This window comes from Musca domestica, unplaced genomic scaffold (genome assembly GCF_030504385.1).
Source record: "Musca domestica strain aabys unplaced genomic scaffold, Musca_domestica.polishedcontigs.V.1.1 84, whole genome shotgun sequence".
Taxonomy (NCBI): Eukaryota; Metazoa; Arthropoda; class Insecta; order Diptera; family Muscidae; genus Musca; species Musca domestica.
Window position 1 is genome coordinate 1563091 of NW_026712417.1, and position 20818 is coordinate 1583908.

Genomic DNA, 20818 nt, shown 5'->3' on the forward strand with positions numbered 1-20818 from the left:
AGAAACAGCAAACATGCAAACTATTTCAAATTTGTCTTTTTCTTGAAAATTAAATAAACTATTTGTGGTTTTAATTCCAAATTAGACCCATAGTTACTGTTAAGGATCTTCGTAGAATAACTTTCGGAGTCGAATTAAGCATGTCTGTCCATCTATTTTTGTGAACAAAATACATGTCGCATTTATTATCCGATTGAGATGAAATTTTCCACAAATCATTTGCTTGGCCCAAGGACGAACACTTTTGAAATTGGATTGAATTCGGTTGAAATTTAGATATAACTTCCACATATATCTTCAACCGATTTCGGGTTAATTGTGCACCAAATTTCCAATATCAGCCCAAATTGTGGCACATCCAAAAAAAAAAAATTCAGTCTAGAAGCAAGTACATTAAATTTGGTGAAAATCGTTTCAGATATAGCTATAGCTCCCATGTATATGTTTCATCCGATTTGGAGTTTTAAGTCGCTCACATGCGTAATATACTGTATATAGGAATGATAATTGGTACCAGATAACTTATTGAGCTCAAAAATACCTCTGTCAAATTTTATAGAGATTGGTTCAGATTTGAATATAGCTCCTATATATTTATCTATCCGATTTCAGGATTATTGAACACCAAATGGCTAATATCAGCTCAAATGGACTGAATTTTGGCACATCCGACGGAATTCAGCCCAGAAGCAAGTATTTCAAATTTTGGTGAAAAATCGGTTCAGATATAGCCATAGCTCTCATACTTATGTTCCATCCGATTTGGTGTTATAGTCCTTCACATGTGTAATATGCACTTCACAACAAGCATATCTGATAGGCGACATCAGATACAGATCGAAAATACCTCTGCCAAATTTTATCGGGATCGGTTCAGATCTTTATATACATTCGATAAACATCTTCATATAATTTTACGGTTATTGTCTATCATATATTTAATATCACTCATTAATTCCCAATATAAACTTTTTTACGGGAGCTCCACTAAATACGCATAGTGGTGTAGGGTATTATATAGTCAGACCCGCCTGATATTTAACCTTTTTTTACTGGTTTGCGAGGAGTTAGTCTACCCACAATAAACATGAAATATCAAATTGCACCTGATATGATGGGTAGTTAGGACCCAACACTTTGAATGAACAACAGTCAGGAAGTATTGCAATTTGGGAGTTATAAAAGCATTTAGGACCCATTACTTTGAATGACCTATTACTTTGAATGAACAACAATCAGGAAGTATTGCAATTTGGGGTTATAAAAGCACATACATTGAATACCTTTATCGAAAATGTGTTCATAGCCAAACTACTTTAATGGTTTGTGTGGCAAGTGCTCCATATGTTTTCTGGTTACTTAATTTCCTTAATGGACTACTCTCTGGATTATCCTTGAATTTACCCTATAACTCCGGATCTATGACACTCAAAAGTTAGAAAGAAAACTCCTCATAATCAATGTATTTTATTTTTATCCGAATTTCTTTGACCCATATTTCAGAAAGAATACATTTACATAGAAAAAGTGTCCCTCCCTAAATAAAAAGTGTTCCCAAAATTGACTTGTCCCTTCCAAAACGTTTTCCAACAATTTACAGTTCGAAGTACCTAGAAGCAAAAAAAAAATGTAATTTTCCATAAATTTAAAAATGTTGTAACAATTAGTAGTTATCGGAGATGTGCAGAGTGCGTGAGTTCGTTCATAATTCCCATGAACCTACCCACCAATCACATTGCACAAGTTCGTTGCTGGCTTCGCTACTTGATTATTTTTAGGTTTGTTTTGTTTTAAGTGCCCCAAGTTATTTGTTAATGTCAGTTCTGTTTTCTATTTTGTTTGTTGTTGTGTTGTGTTTGTAGGTATGTGTGATTTTTTGTTGTTTTATTTTGAAGTTCTTCTCATGTAGTGTGGTTTTTGTTTCTGTCTACTGTTGTTGTATTTTTCTGTAAACTTCATTTTGTTGTCTTCTCTTTTTGTTCTGTTTCTCAGCGGAGTTTACTTTAACACTGCCACCTACAGCAACCACCACCCACAACAAACAAAAAAAAAAAAACGCCCGACCATACTTTACCTGAGCACAACAAACTTCTCACTACTCTCTGAAAACAACAAGGAGGAGAGAAACGAATAACGATGAAGTATGTTTTTTGTGCATGTTTGTTTTTGCCATAGTTTGTTATTGTCGGTGTTTCTTACTTTACCATTTTGCCACCCACTTCAACATGTCGTTCGTTGCTGGTGTGTCTGTTGTCTAGCAAACAATGCTCAAAAAATACATCGTCTGCCGTTTTATGTGCTTAGTCTATTTATAGAGAGAGGGAGAGGCCGGCAGAGGGACGGCCGGAAGGATGGGTAGTCAAGAAACACGATGGCGATGACGACGGTAACACATGTGTACGCACTCACTGTGACTTTGACTTAATGGAAGCTTTCAAAATGCCAACCTACCACCTCCCACCTCCCTAATATACACGCACCCCACCACTCAGCAATCAAGCACCAGCCGCCACCCACCTACCATTTTTCAATGACCCAGCTAACTAAGCCAGGCTGTCAGCACTGTGTTTATGTGTGTAGGGGGTAGTGTTCCAAAAATTGTAGTCTACTTTGAAATTCTTGTTGTGTTTATTTGTCTTTCACATTTTTCCAATTTTGCCGGTCGGTATCCAGAGTTTTATGTTTTAATCTCATTTTTGCACAGAAATCATACTAATTTTCTCTCTCTTTCTCTTCATCTCACTCCACTCGGAAAGACAATGCACAGTTTGTAGCAGTGTTGCTAACTCTTTGTTTTCAAAAAATCGCTGAATAGATTGAATATATGGATATTTTGAACACATTTTACGTCTAGAATTAAAATCCATATATTCTGATAATGATCTTCTACTGTTCTAAGGTATCCATGAAATCTTTCATCTTGCTTTTATTTTAAATCACATGGATATACTTGGAAATAGTTGTCCTCTAAATAATGATACTAAAAATAGCCGTGATTGGTTTAAATATATCTGTAATCCTGAAAATCCCTAAAACAAAAATTTTATCAAATAATGGTATTTCCAACATTGACTGGAAGAATATTAGGGTGGAAAATATAATATATTTCCGCCAAAGGGTTTATAGAGAACTTGGCTCTTGAATAAGACTTACAAAGGCCGATTTTTAAGAGTTATATACAAGAGCTATATACAATACAACTTAAATTAAAAACATATATATATATAAAATCTTTACCTGAATTGACTAAGTTTGAAGATTATTTTATTCAAATGTTATCCGCGACTGTGCCTCCAATGGTCCATCTGCCTAGTCCAATTTTGCTATTCTCTTTCCAACACGAATAAATGCTTCACAGTTACATTACGATTCGCATCATCTTTGGAGAGACACGGTCCACCACTCCATAAACCGCACCACACTTTGACGTTTTTTGGATGCATTGGTAGCTTTTCAACGCTTCTGACTGATCTTCATTACAACATCGATAATTCTGCTTGTGTGCACGATAACTCTCGAAGGGAATATCCGATTTGGTCCAAACTTTATGCATCGTAATAGTATTATTAAACTTAGATCGAGTTCGGAGATGGGCAATATCGGGCCACTGCTTCCGGTACATCACCAACAAAAATTCAAAATTTAAAAAAACAAGTAAGCAATGGCTACAGTCGAGCGGGGCCGACCGTTGAATACCCTACAACACTATAATAAACGATGCAGTTTATATAGGCGAGATACTCGAAAGAATTCCACAAGATATTGTGACAAATAATAAAAGAAAATCATCAGGTTTCGTTCTCTAATTTTCGAATAATAGCAACTTAAACTAATTTGCTCATTTCCAATTTATTGATATATATTGCACGTAAATGGTCTTCCAAGATCTGGAACCAATATTTCCCAAAGACCTATAATCTCTCAGAAGTGGCAAAAGATTAACATTTATTATTCGTTTTTGACTGAAACGTATCTATATGAGATACAGACATTTGACTATATTCTTCAACGAAATCAGCGTTAACGAAATAGTCAGAAGTGTGTCTTTCCTGTATTTGTGAATTCTCCAAAAAGTCACTGGAATGGACATTTTCGTATTTTGTCTATAAAAGTTTGCAAACTCCTTCACACATTGAATATTTTTCGATGGCCATCCAAAACTGCTTGGCTTTTGCAATGTCCGGTAACCCCCATAATTACGACCTGCTGACAATTTTGCAGTTTTTTGGTCAATTTCAACCCCTAAATATATGGCGATCATCTCCAAAAAGAATAGGCTTTTATTCTGACCCTCATCTTATCTCCATGCAAAATTTCGTAAGGATCGGGCCATAAATGCGATCTGTATATGATATCCTGATATCCTAACTACTTAGTTTTGTTAGCTGTAGAAATATTACCAAATGTTTAATTCAAAATGAAAGTATGCCAAAAATATGACAAAATTGAAAAAATATGAGAAAAATTTACAAAATCAATATTTTCATCTTTAGAGAGATATTTTTATGAGATTTTTTTAGACGGTTTTTCTTTCCTGCCAAGAGGCCATTCTGAATTAATGAGAACTGTCGAAATCAGTTCACCCGTTCTCGACATATAAGAGATTTTTCAAGCATATCTTCTTTGATAAACATATATATATCGCGCATATTTTGCTATATATCCGTTTTGTTGGATGTTAACATCAATGTAAAGATCAGAAGTAACCTTGTCATGGCTTTGTGATTTCGCCGGGATTTAAAATTTTCGCGGTTTAATAAAAAATTTTGAATTTTTTTAACAAAAAAGATATGGTCTATTTTACCCGCTAAATATTATCCGATGACCACCCAAATGGGTAGGCTTCTTGCCAGCCCTAAACTCTAGCTACATGCGAAATTCCGCGTCGATTGGTCTATAATTGCGACCTGTAAAGCAAGTGCAAAATCAGGAATTTTTTCAGTTTTTGGTCCATTTCAACACCTAATTATTATGCGATCATCACCAAAAGACCTTAGCCCCACCTCCATTTTAAATTTCGTGAAGATCGGACCATAATTGCGACCTGTAGAGTGATTACAAATTAACATGGACAGACGGACAGACGGACGGACGGGCATACATAGCTAGATCGACTCAGCTCGGCGAGAATAGAAAGATCCATATATACTTTCCTATATGGGAAATTAATATTTCGTGGTGTTACATAATTTTTGGCCCAATCAAACTTATAATACCCCCAACACATAGTGTTGTAGGGTATAAAAATGGAATGCGAATGCAAATATGGACAGTACCCTCCCCCAAATATCTCCCCCAAATACCTCCCCCACAAAGGGTAGAAATTTTGAATAATTATAAATCTTATAAAATGTGATTTAAAAGGCAGATTGTCTTCAAATTCAACACATCGCAATGTTTTCATTTACCCATGGTCTGGTGTGAAGATGGATTATGGATGGATCCACTTCTTCTGGTATCTCCCCCACAAAGGGTTAACATTTTTTGATATCAAAGAAGCTCATAAAACGCGAAATTAACATCCGATTCCATTCAGACATCTCAATGTTTCTATCAACACGAGTTCCATTATAATGATGGTAGCGATCGGACTATTTCTTCAGGTACCCCTTACATATAGAATTCAAGATTTTGTTTACGAAAAACAGCCACCATACCCTAAATTTTAAGGTTCCGATCGATGCATATACAAAAGTGTTTTTCTTAGGCCTAAAGCTAAACTAGTTCAACAGCCAGTAAAACTATCTTGAAGTTTACAATCCGCTATTTATTGGAGTTTCAGTTCGTTTTCAATGTTTTTTCATTTTCTCTGTTTTTCATTTTTTTGCTTAAATAATGTTGGCAAATTGTTCTTATGATATTTTTAGGTCAACTTTAAAAAGGTTAGCGTTTTATTTTGAAAATACCAAAAGATGGAATTTTACTATTTTTGTTATTTTTCCTTTTTTCATGCAAGGGAGGGGTAATATTATGAAATATTATTATTTCCCAACCACGAGACCCATAGAATTGTTATTTCTAACTTCACTTGTTTCAAACAATTTAATTCTCAGGCAAAACTGTCAGTTTCAACACACAATTGGCTTGGCTGCGCCAAAAATCACTGAAAATGAAAACAAAGCGTCGCATTAGCATCACTCTTGAACTGGCAACAATAATTTTATGTCTCTCTCAATTATTGTTCACGAGAAATTTGTTTTTATTCTTTTCTTTTATTCTCTCTCTCTCCTCTCACTGCTAGAGGATTTGATTTTTTTCACAGTGTTGTACTAATGTAATGCATCCTTTCAATTAGGTTGATATTTGAGGCTGTTACAACAACAACGACGACGGCGACGAAGACGACGTCATCATCACCACCAACATCAACATAGTCATTTACAATAACAACAAACAAGCAACCAGCAGCCAAAGCAGAGGTAATTGTTAATGTAAACGTTGTGTGTTACAAACAAACGAAAAGAAAAACAAATAAAACAAAAACAACAAGAAAGAATCCTTGTGTATATTTCATGAAAACATATGTATGTGTGTCAATGTATGTGCTTTAATTACAAACAATTTCAATAACAACAACGACAAAAACAAAACAACAAAATAATTCTTAAAAAAATATCACATAGTTCTTGTTGTGTGTTACTCTTTAAAATTGCGCTCTCTTGCTCTGTCACTGCAGTAATAAACAACGAACGAACAACAACAACAAACACCGAAAAAATTTAAATCATCACCGAGCTGCTGTGGTCGGGGTTTGTTTGTTATTTCCTGTGTTTGCGCCATGAATGTCATCATTAAGTCATCCATCGATGGATAAACGGATTAAAAACGAGGAATTTAATTGAATCGATCGCCGGAGTATATCGCAAAGCAAAGCCCGGCATAATAACACACCGGGTCTAGGTATTGGCATAGCAACGAATCTATCCAACCATCCGCAATATTTATTGTGACACAGAGCGTCGACGAACGAGGTAAGTCCGATGCAAGGGTGAAATAATTAAAATTGAATAATGACATTTGTTGACAGTTGCCAAGTAAATTTTCACAATGTTTACACATTTGTGATTTGTGCAAATGAATTGTCAATAACGTTCGTTGGCTGGAAATGGATTTCTCACAGAGATTTACACGTTAAGCCAGATGTTAAACAACATTATCATAAAGAAAGCTTGATGGGCAAAGGAGAGCATTTGAATGATTAATAGGGTAACAGACTGCAGAAGTATTCTGTAGAGAGTAACCTAAAGAAGGTCTTCTGTAAATAAAATACATTTAATATATTTTTTATTGCCACGTAATAGATCTGGAGATCTTCAATTGCCCCATAGGCAATAGGTCTTATATTATCTATAGAAGATCTGTAGATCTTCTATTATCCTTTGTAGATCTTATTACCTCTTCTATTATCCTATGGGTCTTCTTTTATCCGTATAAGACCAGTTGCTCCATAGAAGAACTGTTGGGCGCCTATTGTAACAGTACTACACATATAAGGCCTTGTGCTCATGTTTTTGTCCCATAGAAGGCCTTGAGCTCTTCTACATATAATGTCTTGAGCTCTTCTCTTTTCACATAGAAGGCTTGGAACTCTTCTCTTTCCACATAGAAGGACTTGAGCTCTTCTCCTTCCAAATAGAAGGCCTTGAGCTTTTCTCTTTCCACATAGAAGTTCTTGAGCTCTTCTCTTGCCACATAGAAGGCCTTGAGCTCTTCTCTTGCCACATAGAAGGCCTTGAGCTCTTCTCTTGCCACATAGAAGGCCTTGAGCTCTTCTCTTGCCACATAGAAGGCCTTGAGCTCTTCTCTTGCCACATAGCAGGCCTTGAGCTCTTCTATTGCTACATAGCAGGCCTTGAGCTCTTCTTTGCCACATAGAAGGCCTTGAGCTCTTCTATTGCACATAGAAGGCCTTGAGCTCTTCTATTGCACATTGAAGGCCTTGAGCTCTTCTATTGCACATAGAAGGCCTTGAGCTCTTCTATTGCACATAGAAGGCCTTGAACTCTTCTATTGTACATAGAAGGCCTTGAGCTCTTCTATTGCACATAGAAGGCCTTGAGCTCTTCTATTGCACATAGAAGGCCTTGAGCCCTTCTATTGCCATAGAAGGCCTTGAGCTCTTCTATTGCACATAGAAGGCCTTGAGCTCTTCGATTGCACATAGACGGCCTTGAGCTCTTCCATTGCACATAGAAGGCCCTGAGCACTTCTATTGCCCCATAGAAGACCTTGAGCACTTCTATTGCCCCATAGAAGACATTGAGCACTTCTATTGCCCCATAGAAGACCTTGAGCACTTCTATTGCCCCATAGAACACTTTGAGCACTTCCATTGCCTCATAGAAGACCTTGAGTACTTCTATTGTCCCATAGAAGACCTTGAGTACTTCTATTGCCCCATAGAAGACCTTGAGCACTTCTATTGCCCCATAGAAGACCTTGAGCACTTCTATTGCCCCATAGAAGACCTTGAGCACTTCTATTGCCCCATAGAAGACCTTGAGTACTTCTATTGCCCCATAGAAGAACTTGAGTACTTCTATTACCCCATAGAAGACCTTGAGCACTTCTATTGCCCCATAGAAGACCTTGAGCTCTTCTATTGCCACATAGAAGGCCTTGAGCTCCTCTATTACCACGTAGAAGACCTTGAGCACCTCCGTTACGCTAAAGAAGACCTTGAGATCCTCTATTACCCATAGAAGACCTTGAGCTCCTCTATTACCCATAGAAGACCTTGAGCTCTTCTATTACCCATAGAATACCTTGAGCTCTCCTATTGCGCCATAAAAGACTCTGAGCTCTTGTATTGCACATAGAAGACCTTGCAATAGAGGACTATTGCCCCATAGAAGGCCTTGAGCTCTTCTATTGTGGCTTTTCTATTGCCACCTTGACCTTTAGTTATTCTAGTGTCACGTAGAAGACCATGAGGTCACCTATTGCTCCATAGAAGACCTTGAGCTTCTCTATTGCGCCATATAATACCTTGAGCTCTTCTATTGCTCCATAGAAAACCTTGATAGAAGAATTGTGTTGTCTTTTATCGTCCATTGAAGTTATTGAAATCTCATATAAGGCCTGGAGGTCTCCTTGTGTCCATAGAAGACCAGTAGGTTTTCTTTTGTCCAAGGAAGAAATATCTTTTGTTGCCCATTGAAGACCTAAATAAGGTCGCTAGGTTTCCTGTTGTCGATGGATGTCCTTGAGAAGTTCAATTGCCATTAGATCTTCTAATTTGTGTAGAATTTTGTGAGGACTTCTATTGCCTATAGAAGGCCTTAGGTCTTTAAAAATAAACACCTTCCAGATCTGTTGTTGATACGAGACTACTATTTCAACTTTTTTTCGGAGTGCAGTGCACAAATCACAACGTTTATATTTGTGTTGACATTGATATGAAAACATCCATATCTCTAATAAAAAAATAGACCCATGTCAATATCACAGCTGAAGCACGCTAGAGCAAGAAGAAGCGTCCCAAATAATGGTTGTTGGTGCATTAGTTCGCTGGGTCTCTGATAAACTTGAACAAACATTTAACACTTTTTATTGATGTTTGCACCCTCAGGGGGCCGGTCTTTGGATTGCCGGGTTTAGTTAGTTGTGCACATGTGCGTGTGTCAGCGAGAGTGTTGTTATCAGCTATTGACCTTTAAAGACAACGCTATAAAACATTTATATATTTTTTTCATTATTGTAATCAACATTTGAAAAGCGGGGCGAAAATGGACGATGCCGCTTTTACAACCCATCATTAATGTGGATAATGGACTGGAAGTGTGGTGATGGCACCAATTGAAGGCTAGTTATGGGGTTGATTATTCTCGATTGAAGCAGTAAAAGTGAAAATATTGGAAATCAAATACACATAATTGGTGTGAGTGTGTGTGTATGATTTATGTATTTCTGAATAAATGAAAATGGATTAGAGTTATTGGAAATTTTTGATAAGATATTAATTGAAGAGCAACAAAGAAAGGAAGAGAAGAAATGTTCGGCCGAAGGACACTTAGATTCTTTGTTATTTGGAAAATTTAAGGCCTTAAAATAATTCTTGCAATGCCTGTATTTGCTAGTTAATGATTTTTGAAATTTCATCCGAATTATTTATTTGTTACTTAAAATTTTAGCAATAAATCCCCCTTAAAATTTTAAAAATTGGTATTTCCTCCTCAGAAATACTTACAAATACATAAAAGCAATTGGCTCTATAAAATCCTTTTTTCATTTTTTTCCTAATTTCTGACATGTTTATATTATTTTATTGCACGTTCAATGTAAACGATTTCGTGTTTGTCTAGTTGTTATTTTCGTTTTTTTTTTCTACTTAATATTACAACATACTTAATTTTGAAAAAAAATCATATATATTGTATAATATTTTATTTTGTTGCCAGTGATGAAAAGTTCATTGACTTTTATTACCATCGGCCCACAAACAATTTCTTCCATTGCCATCGCCCGCCACCTCCACCTTCTGCTTCTAATCCGTAACAAAAAATAAAAAAAACTCACACAAAAATGCCAACTATGCCACGAGTAAATGTAAATTTACCCACTTACACTCACCCTCCAGAACAGTGCCTGGAGCAGCACACAACAGCCGGCTGAGAGAAAAAACAAAAACCAACAAAACGGAAAATCATATTGAACTTTATGCATTTTTTTATCTCAAAAGATATACTATAGTTGGAAAAGCCGACTCTTGAAAGGGTATCCTATATCAGCACATGATGCAGAAGAGGGCAGGAGGTTTACTCAACAGCAACAACAACGACAAAATACATAAAATGCAATCATTGAGAATTGATACAGGATAGAGCCAATAAATTATGACGTAAGGATAACGGTATAGAAAGCCTTTAAAAAGGGAGCAACAAGAAGGATCTTAGGATATCTAAAAGACCTCAAGGTCTCCTGTAGACAATAGCAGACCTTAATGTGTACTGAAGAAGACAGTCTAGGTCTCATAAAGACTATAGGAGATATCGAGGTCTCATATGGAGAATAGAAGATTTCTAAAGAAGGTCTCAGTGTTTTCTACGGACAATACAGGGTAAGACTCGTCCGACAGCTGTTAAAATTATTCCAGTGACAGCTCATTATATTGTTTACAAGCGTACAAAAGCATTTTGTTGAGAACTTTCCAGAAAAAAAGTTATTCGTGATGGAATTCAAGCGTGATAGTGTGATTTCTTTATATTTGGCTGGAAAACCACAAGTGGCTATCGTTAGAGTACTCCAGCATTTAAATGTGAATAAATCTCTTATGTCTCTTACCATCGCTCGTTACCGAAATACTGGTAGAGTAGCCCGACGTCAAGGAAGTGGACGGAAGAAAACAGCAACATCAGCAGAAATTGTTCGAAACCCGTCGCAGTGGTCGAGAAATGGCTCGTGAGCTGAACATATCACAATATTCCATTCGGCAAATATGGAAAAATGAGCTCGGGGTAAAGCCATTGAAATTAAAAAAAATTCATTCAAAAAGAAAATAGAATCAAAAGAGCAAAGCAGTTGCTTCGCTTGGCCGAAAGTTGTGAACTGTCGAATTTGGTTTACTCCAATGAGAAAACATTCGTTGTCCAGCAGTTTGTAAACAAATAAAATGATCGTGTTTACTTGCCAAAGAGGTCAGCTGAAAATATGCAACTTCGGTTGGCCACCAGAATTCAAGCCATGTTGATGGTATGGACCGCCGTAACAGCCGATGGGTGCTCTCCGCTCGTATTAGCCGACCTAGCATCAGAATAAATGCTGAATTTTATAGCGAAAATATTGTGAAGGTTGTATAAAAGCCTTAAGTACGCAAACATTTTGGCCGTAGACCTTGGACATTCCAAAAGGACTCAGCACCATCGCACTCAGCACGTGCCACCCAAGAATGGTTACAAGATGAGGTTCCTTGCTTCATTTCCAGCGCACAACGGCCACCAAAATCGCCGGATTTTTTGGTTTCATTCAATAAAATTTTAAAAAAATGTAAAAAATATGGCGTTCGACTTTTTTTTGCAGTTTTTTATCTCACCCTGTAGAATGTCTCAAGTTCTTCTATGGAAACAGAAGGTCTCAATATATTCTATGAACATTAGACATTGACATTGAAGTCTCCTATGGACAATATAAGACCTTTAGGTCTCCTATGGACAATCTCCTCAAGGTCTCCAATGAGCCAAAGAAGACCTCAAGGTCTCCAATGAGCCAAAGAAGACCTCATGGTATCCTATGAGCCATAAATGAACCCAAGGTATCCTATGAGCCATAGAAGACCACGAGGTATCCTATGATCCACAGAAGACTTTTATGAGCCATAGTAGACCTCAAGGTATCCTATGAGCCATAGAAGACCTCCAGGTCTCCTATGAACCATAAAAGACCTCAAGGTATCCTATGAACCATAAAAGACCTCAAGGTATCCTATGAACCATAGACGACCGCAAAGTCTCCTATTCTATGAGCAATTGTGGACCTTACGGTATCCTATGAGCCATAGAAGACCTCCAGGTCTCCTATGAACCATAAAAGACCTCAAGGTATCCTATGAACCATAGACGACCCCAAGGTCTCCTATGAGCCATGTAAGGCCCCAAGGTCTCATTTTGGCATTAGAAGACCCCAAGGTCTCATTTTGACAGTAAAAGACCTCCAGATCTTCTATGTGTAATAGAAAACCTCAAAATCTCATTCGGACAATGGAGGACCTCCAGGTCTACTTTGGGTACAAGATAACCTCAATGTCCTCTATGCCTATAGAAGGTATCAGAATCGTCTATGGACAATGGAAGACCCCAATGGCTTCTATGGACAATAGTTCCCATCAAACTCTTTTATAGACAATAAAATACCCCGATAATAATATAAGACCTCTGGGTCTCCTATGAACAGGAGAATGCTTCCAGGCGTCCTACCTACAATCAAGGACATCAAGGCCTTCCATTCAGTATAACATCTACTCATAATTTTCTTTAGCTTAATACTGTTAGGTGTTCATACCTATTTAGTTTTGTTTGCCTTTGTTTTTCTCCTCCACTCTGTTTTGTTTCCTCTTTTCTATGTTTTGTTTACAAAAGTACTGCTACTCGAAAGCCTGAACTCTAAAAATATAATAGACTGACAAAATCAACTTTAGTTTTTGTTAATGCTTTCCCCTGCACATAAAAGTTGGAGCGGAATAGGAAAAATGTCAGTTCATCGAAAAAATATAAATTGTTAAAACATCAGAAACCTTTTATTCATGTATTCCCCCTCCCTCTTTCTTCCCTCTCTTCAAAATATGAGTATCCTCGAAACAAAAAAATCCATAATATTCGTCTGTTGTTTTTGCATTTCCATAGTATCCATTTTTTACATTACTTTTAGAACTTAAAATGGTTTTCCTATTATGGAATGAAATTGACATTGAGGCATTGATGATATAAAAAAGAATTATTGGGATAGAAATTCTCTAATATTTATTTGAATCCATCTAAAGATATTGCAGTGCAGACGAACTTCTGTGGATCTCTATATTTTGTGTTCCATTCTAATTTTTTCTTCTTCCAAAAATGAAATACCGTAGATATGGGAAAATCTTTTATAAAAGAAAATCTGCTAAAATTCTTAAGTGATAAAAAAGAAATTGTAGAGACCGCAAATGTAAATTTTATTGATTGCTATGATTGTATGTGTGTGTTGTGTTATACAACTCATGTGGGTGTGTGTTATTAAGAAAAACGTGCTTTGTTAATTGAATCTGGGGTGAATTACTCGCTGTAACATACAAAATTTAGCTACAACAATATTATCCATAATCGACATTAGAATTTGAAAGAATAACGAAAACCATCACACTTCTACTACTGCGGATGCTGCAAACAATGAAATTCGAAACCAGCCAGCCACCAGTCAGTCATCAAAACAAAAACAACAACAAAAAATCAATTGCTTCCAATGTAGGTTGACTTCAGATGATAGTCCTCATATATTAACAGTTGCGGGGGTAGATTATAAGTGTTCGAAGAAAAGAAAAAAAAATCACAGAATAAGCACACACAGAGAGATGTAAAGAAATTGAAAATTGTAAAAGCAAAAAGAAAAAAAAAATCAATTGCAAACATTAGGATGGGTCGTATTTGTTTGTGATTGATATATCGTTAATGGTCTTCTTTAGATAGAATTTCTTGTTGAGATACATATAAGACCTTCATAAAAGTGATCTCGAGGTCTTCTATTGGCCATAGGTGATCTCGAGGTCTTCTATTGGCCATAGGTGATCTTGAGGTCTTCTATCGGTTATAAGTGACCTCGACGACTTATATTGGCTATAGGAGACCTCGAGGTCTTCTGTTGGCTATAGGTGACTTCGAGGTCTTCTATTGGCCATAGGTGACCTCGAGGTCTTCTATTGGCCATAGGTGACTTCGAGGTCTTCTATTGGCCATAGGTGACCTCGAGGTCTTCTATTGGCCATAGGTGACCTCGAGGTCTTCTATTGGCCATAGGTGACCTCGAGGTCTTCTATTGGCCATAGGTGACCTCGAGGTCTTCTATTGGCCATAGGTGACCTCGAGGTCTTCTATTGGCCATAGGTGACCTCGAAGTCTTCTATTGGCCATAGGTGACCTCGAGGTCTTCTATTGGCCATAGGTGACCTCGAGGTCTTCTATTGGCCATAGGTGACCTCGAGGTCTTCTATTGGCCATAGGTTACCTCGAAGTCTTCTATTGGCCATAGGTGACCTCGAGGTCTTCCCTTGTCTATAGGTGACCTCGAGGTCTTCTATTGGCCATAGGCCATAGGTGACCTCGATGTCTTCTATTGGCCATAGGTGACCTCGAGGTCTTCTATTGGCCATAGGTGACCTCGAGGTCTTTGATTGGCCATAGGTGACCTTGAGGTCTTCGATTGGCCATAGGTGACCTCGAGGTCTTCTATTGGCCATAGGTGACCTCGAGGTCTTCTATTGACCTTCAGGTCATCTATCATTCATTGGAGACTTTGTCATCTATTGTCTATGGGAACCCTTAATGCCACCTTTTGTCCATAGGAGACTTTGAAGTCATATTTTGTCTGTAGGCGACTTTGCATTTTGAGGAGCGGTATGTACTATTTTTTTATTTTTTTCTTCTTCTTGATATTTATATCGTTCTTCCCTATCAAAGTAAAATATTAATAACATTCCAATACTCCTTAGATTATTTTTTGTGTGCATTTTAAACAATACATTTTTTTTTTCAAAAAAAAAAATCTTAAGACGTTAATCTCCCTCCTTCTCTATTGGCCCCTTGATAATATTACCACCATTATTGCTGAAATTGAGGTTATCGGAAACAAATACCAAACTACTTTCCTCATTAAACAAAAGAATGTGGCCATAAAATAGAGAATACACAATGTAAAAACAGAAACCAAAGAAAAGGAAATATAAAAAATTAAAAACTTAACTCATAAATTGTATATTTGCCTTTAAAAAAATACTTTTTTTCGCCCCAAAATTAGCCTGCTCAAAAATGAAACCAAGCAGAAACTTCTGATATGATACTTGAAACTTTGAGTGAAGGCAATTCCGGTGTCAATTCATAGATTTTTCTAATATTTGACGTTTTGATTACTTTTTGATGTTTCCTGTTTTGTCTTCTTCTCTCCTTTGCGAATGAAAAACTTACAGTTTCATTGAAAGGTTTTTTTTTTCTTATCTACTGCGAAGGACTTTTTCTTTTTTTTACTGCTTTTCTTCACATCTTCCTCCTCTTTCCTCTCCGTCTTTTCGCAGCTCATTAAAGTTTTATAAGAAGTCTTGTGTTCACCATTTTTTCATATATATATAAATTTTGGATGGGAGACGAACACGTGAAACTAGTGAAAGCCTTACAAAGTTGAGCGGAAAAAAATGTTGAATGTTTTAGAAATTTTGTTTCAAGGGCAAAATTTGTTGCTCGTTGGCGATAAAAATTTAAATTATGGCAGACTATAATTTGCCGATGCTGTGCTTAAAAGAATGTGATGGGCTTTAAATTTGGAACTTGGAACATGGCTGCCAGCTTCCAAGTTAAAAATGAAGCTCAATCTACACAAATCTTCTGGCAATTTGTTGAAAAGTTTGGTGCTGGGTATTTATACTAAGCAATACTGCCGTACTGGGCAATCAGTGGGACTAATTATGACATAATTTATTTTCGGAACTCTGGTAAAGCATTGTTCATAAGCGTTCTTGAGGTCTTCTATTAACCATTGGAGACCTTGAGACCTTCTGTTGTCTATAGAAGATCTTGAAGTCTTCTTTTTTTCCAACAGGAACTAGAGGCCTTCTCCGGTCTTTGGAAGATCTATGATCTATAAAAGAACTTGACTTCTTCTATAGTTTGAAAAAGATCTTGACGTTTTTTATGGTCTATACCTATAGAATACCTTGAGGTTTTCTATTTCCTATAGAATACCTTGAGGTTTTCTATTTCCTATAGAAAACCTTGAGGTCCATATAGTCTATAGAATAGGTTGTGGTCTTCTATGGTCTATAGAAGACCTTAAGGTCTTATATTGTCTGTAGAAGACCTTAAGATCTTATATGATCTATAGAAGACCGTCCGATTTTCTATGGCCTTTACAAGACCTTTGGATATTCTATCATTTTTGAAAGATTTTTAGGTCTTTTATGTTTTATAGAAGACCTTGAGGTCTTCTAGCTCTACAGAACACCTTGAGGTCTTCTAGCTCTACAGAACACCTTGATGTCTTCTATGTTCTATATAGAAGGCCTTGAGGTCTTCTGTGGTCTTTGGTAGACCTTGAGGATTTCTATGGTCTTTGTAGGACCTTAAGGTCTTGTATAGACTTTGGAAGACATTGGGTCTTCTATGGCCTTTAAGACCTTGAGGTCTTCTATGGTCTATAGAAGTCCTTGAGGCCTTCTATGGTCTATAGAAGGCCTTGAGGTCTTTTATGGTCTTTGGTAGACTTTGAGGTCTTGTTTAAACTTTGGAAGACATTGGGTCTTCTATGGCCTTTGGAAGGCCTTGGATCTTCTAGGGTCCCCAAAAATCCTTTAGGTCTTTTATGGTATATACAAGTCCTTGTGCCTTCTATGGTCTATAGAAATCCTTGAGTCCTTCCATGTTCTACGGAAGACCTTGAGGTCTTCTATGGTCTTTGGGAGATCTTGAGATCTTTTATGATCTTTGGGAGACCTTGAGGTCTTTTATGGTGTTGGGAAAATCTTTAAATTTTCTATGTGCTGTAGAAGATCTTGAAGTCTTTTGTAGTCCTTGGGAGATCTTGAGGTCTTCTATGGTCTTTGGAAAACCTTGATGTCTTCTATAGATTTTGTAAGACCTAGAGGTCTTCTACGGTCTTTGGGAGACCTTGAGGTTTGCTATGGTCTATGGAAGATCTTGAGGTCTTTTATGTTCTTCAGAGTGCCATGAGGACTTCTATGGTCTACAGAAGATTTCTTCCTTGAATCCTTCTATGGTCTATAGAAGTCTTCATTTGTCAGTAGAATACCTTCAGTAGAAGGCCTTGTTATTCGGTATTTTTTGAGGCATGGATATCACACTAGTTCCGCTTACCACCTAATAATTCCATAAAATATTTAATGCGTTTGGAAAATTTAACCACAAAACCTTTAAGATATATACAAATTCTCATACTCCTTTCATTTGTTTGGTAATTAAATTTGTTTTGGCATCGAAAAAGTTCCAGCCATTAGCCTTCGCCCTTATCGTTAAATTTGCTTCATTAGTTTATCAATAAAGTTTCCAAATCTAGTAAATCATACGATTAACAAAATACGAGAAGAGTCCGCAGGAAGAGAGAATGATAGAGAGAGAGGGGAGGGTGGCTGTACTAAGGTCAACAGTTGACTGAGTGCTGGACTTTGTTTAGAAAATGAATAATTCTAGCATCCTTGGCCATAAAGTTTGCAACAACAAAAGTGATGGAAAAAAGTCAACAACATCAACACGAGCCGGTCAAATGAAAAAAAGAAAAGAAAATAAAAATCAAGGAGACAATCGAGTCAGGCGACCCCAATTCACAATGGTGAAACCCATAAAAAATACAACTCTGTACTTAATGGCTACACTAGACGTTTTTAGGTATGCCAGTTTTGGTTCGATGGCTGACTGGCTGGCTGGCTGAATGTTGGGATAAACAAAACCAACAAATGCATTGCCGATGCTGCTGCTGGGAACAAGGATCCATTAAAATGTTGCAGTGGACAAAACACCAACAACATTTTTTTGTGTATGCTTACACACGTGTTGTGACTGTGAGCACGTCTCTGTGAGTCTGTGAATGTCTAGAGAGCCGAAGACTGAAAACCCCCCAACAACGAAGTGAGATATAGAGAATTGGAAAAACGCAACAACAACCACATGAACACTAAAGGACAATGCCACAGGACAATGCTACTCGTCGTCACAACCATCGCCCTCGTCGCCGTCTTCTATTCAAACAGTCAAACAGTCAGTCGTTTGTATCTTCGGCCTGTTAGCCGGTCGACATAATAAAATCCTGTCTGAAATGGCATAGCAAAATAGTAGAGGATAGTAAGGATGCCTGACTGCCTGACTGTGCCCGACGAAAAATAGACACAATGTATTTCGTCTATGGCCATTGCCTAGCCTGGCTATGTCGGCATGCGTGTGTCTGCTGCCATACAAATAAATGTTGCCATTGGCTAATGAAAATCCTCTTTGGTATAAATAAATATTTAACAAACAAACTAAAAGAGAGCAAAAAAGGGAGAGAGCGAGCCAGAAACACAAACTAAGGATATAAAAATAAACCATTCAGGATGTGTTGATATCGACGAAAAGTTCGTTCCATTTTCAGCATTCGCATGTGTATTTTTCCATCAGCGTGTGTAGAGTGTTTGTGTGGGAGATGCGGGTGGAGAGATTCCTTTTATTTACTAGAACAACGAATTGAGCAATTTGAATAAATCAAGCTATTATTATCTCTTTGGATAGTCTTTATTTATCGTTATCAGTATCGAAAAAGTGTTGTTCGTTAAAGGTAAAAGGAACCAACAACAACAACAACAGTTACGACAACAACTTTAACAGGAATCCTGTAATCTTTTGGATAAGATATATTTGCCATCACCACCACCTGTCCACCTATTATTCACTGTGTGGACAATGAATTTAAATGGATTTCATGTAAATCAGTGAATATTGGTCAGGTCTGAGTCGAAGAAGTAGTGGGGATGGGTGTTACAAATATCAATGATTGCGCTCTTTATGTGAAGTAAGGCGAAGGAATGGATGTACATTTAGTTATTTACTTGAGAACTTTTTTATATTTTACTTTTAAGTTGGCAGGGATATTACCAAGGTCTTCTATCGATCAAACACAAAAGAATGCCTTAAAAACTTCTAGAGGTAATAAAGGTCATCATTGTTTTCTATGGGCTGCAAAGGACCTTGAGATTTTCTATGGGCAATAGAAGACCCAATGATTTTCCATTATTCAGAAAAACATCAAAAACAAAGACAGGGTGTTTTATTGAAAATAATCGACTTGAAGCTCGTTTGTGGAAAAAAGACGATGTCAAGAATTTCTAGAGACAATTGAAGACCTCATAGTCTCCTATGGGCCGTAGGAGATATTAAAGTCTTTTATTGGCAATAGAAGGCCGCAATACTTTCTAGTGTGTTCTAGAGACAATCAAGGTGTTCTAGAGACAATCGAGGAGTTGAAGTTCTTGTAGAGACAATTGAAGGGCACACAAGTCTTCTGAAGACAATTCAACAGTGGTTTCCTCTTTGTCTAGAGTAAGCTTTTCCAAGGGTTCAAGGATTCTTAATAGTTGGCCGCATACTAAGGTACGAATCCCAGTAGGGAAGAACAACAAAGCAAAACTCAAAAATTAAAAATTGAGCTGAAACTGACTGGGATTCGTACCTTAGTATGCGGCCAACTAGAAGTTGACGCCTCAACGTTCAAAGCAGAAACAGAAAAACTCCCTCGAGTTTTTACAAAGAGTCAACCTTACTTAAATTTGAGCGGGAGAAGACATTATTTGCAATAAAAGACCGCAAGACTTTCTAGTGGTCATAAATACATCAACGTGTTCTAGAAACAATCGAGGATTTGAAGTTTTTGTAGAGATAATAGATGGCCTCAAAATTCTTCTGAATACAATTCAGCATTTCAATAGACAATAGAGAATCTACTGGTCTTCTTTACTTAGGGTCTTCTGATCTCGATAGATGACCTAAAAAATCTTCTTCTGGTAATAAATAGGACCTCAAAGCCTTCTACATCTAATAGAAGACATCAAGGGTCTCTTCACCCACAAGGTCATCTGGAAACAATGAAATTCCTTAAGGCCTTCAAAGGACAATATGAGATCAAAATTATAATTTTTTCGGCAACATCCTCTTTTTTCAAAAATAGTCGACCTCAAGGCCTTTTATGCAAATTTGATCAACTCAGGGTTATTTTCAATAGGTCTTAGGCATTACTAGACCTCAGAGACTTATATGGGCATTAGATCTCCTCACTATTGACGATAAAAGACCTCAAGGTCACCTATAGATAAAAAACGACTTTAGGTCTCCTATAGAGTACCGTATGGTCTTTTACTAACTATCTCAATGTCCTCCATAGACAAATGGTCAAATATCAAGGTAAATTTCCCAGGCGAGGCTATCTGGTACTATCAAACGGGCGTCGTCGTACGATCCACCAAGACGCAAGCAACAGGGAACTCAGTCTTGGATGGTAAACAACTGGATCAGCTGATAGTTGCTACGACTGATTTCCCCTTTGTCTAGAAATACGTAATAGAAAATTATTTCGTTAAGTAGGAAAAAAAAACCAGGCAAACACA

The 20818-nt window shown here is 37.2% G+C and overlaps 1 protein-coding gene across 2 annotated transcripts in view; it reads left to right on the top strand.

Annotated features, from left to right (window-relative positions):
• LOC101901281 (tyrosine-protein kinase Src64B) overlaps window positions 1-20818 on the top strand; it is a 128963-nt gene that overhangs the window by 4028 nt on the left and 104117 nt on the right. Inside the window, exon 2 of one of the 2 annotated variants that reach the window (XM_005191517.4) lies at window positions 6296-6971. The gene's annotated coding sequence lies outside the window, so the exon portion shown is untranslated. The remainder of the gene's footprint in view (window positions 1-6295; window positions 6972-20818) is intronic. The other variant, XM_059131241.1, reaches the window with a different exon arrangement.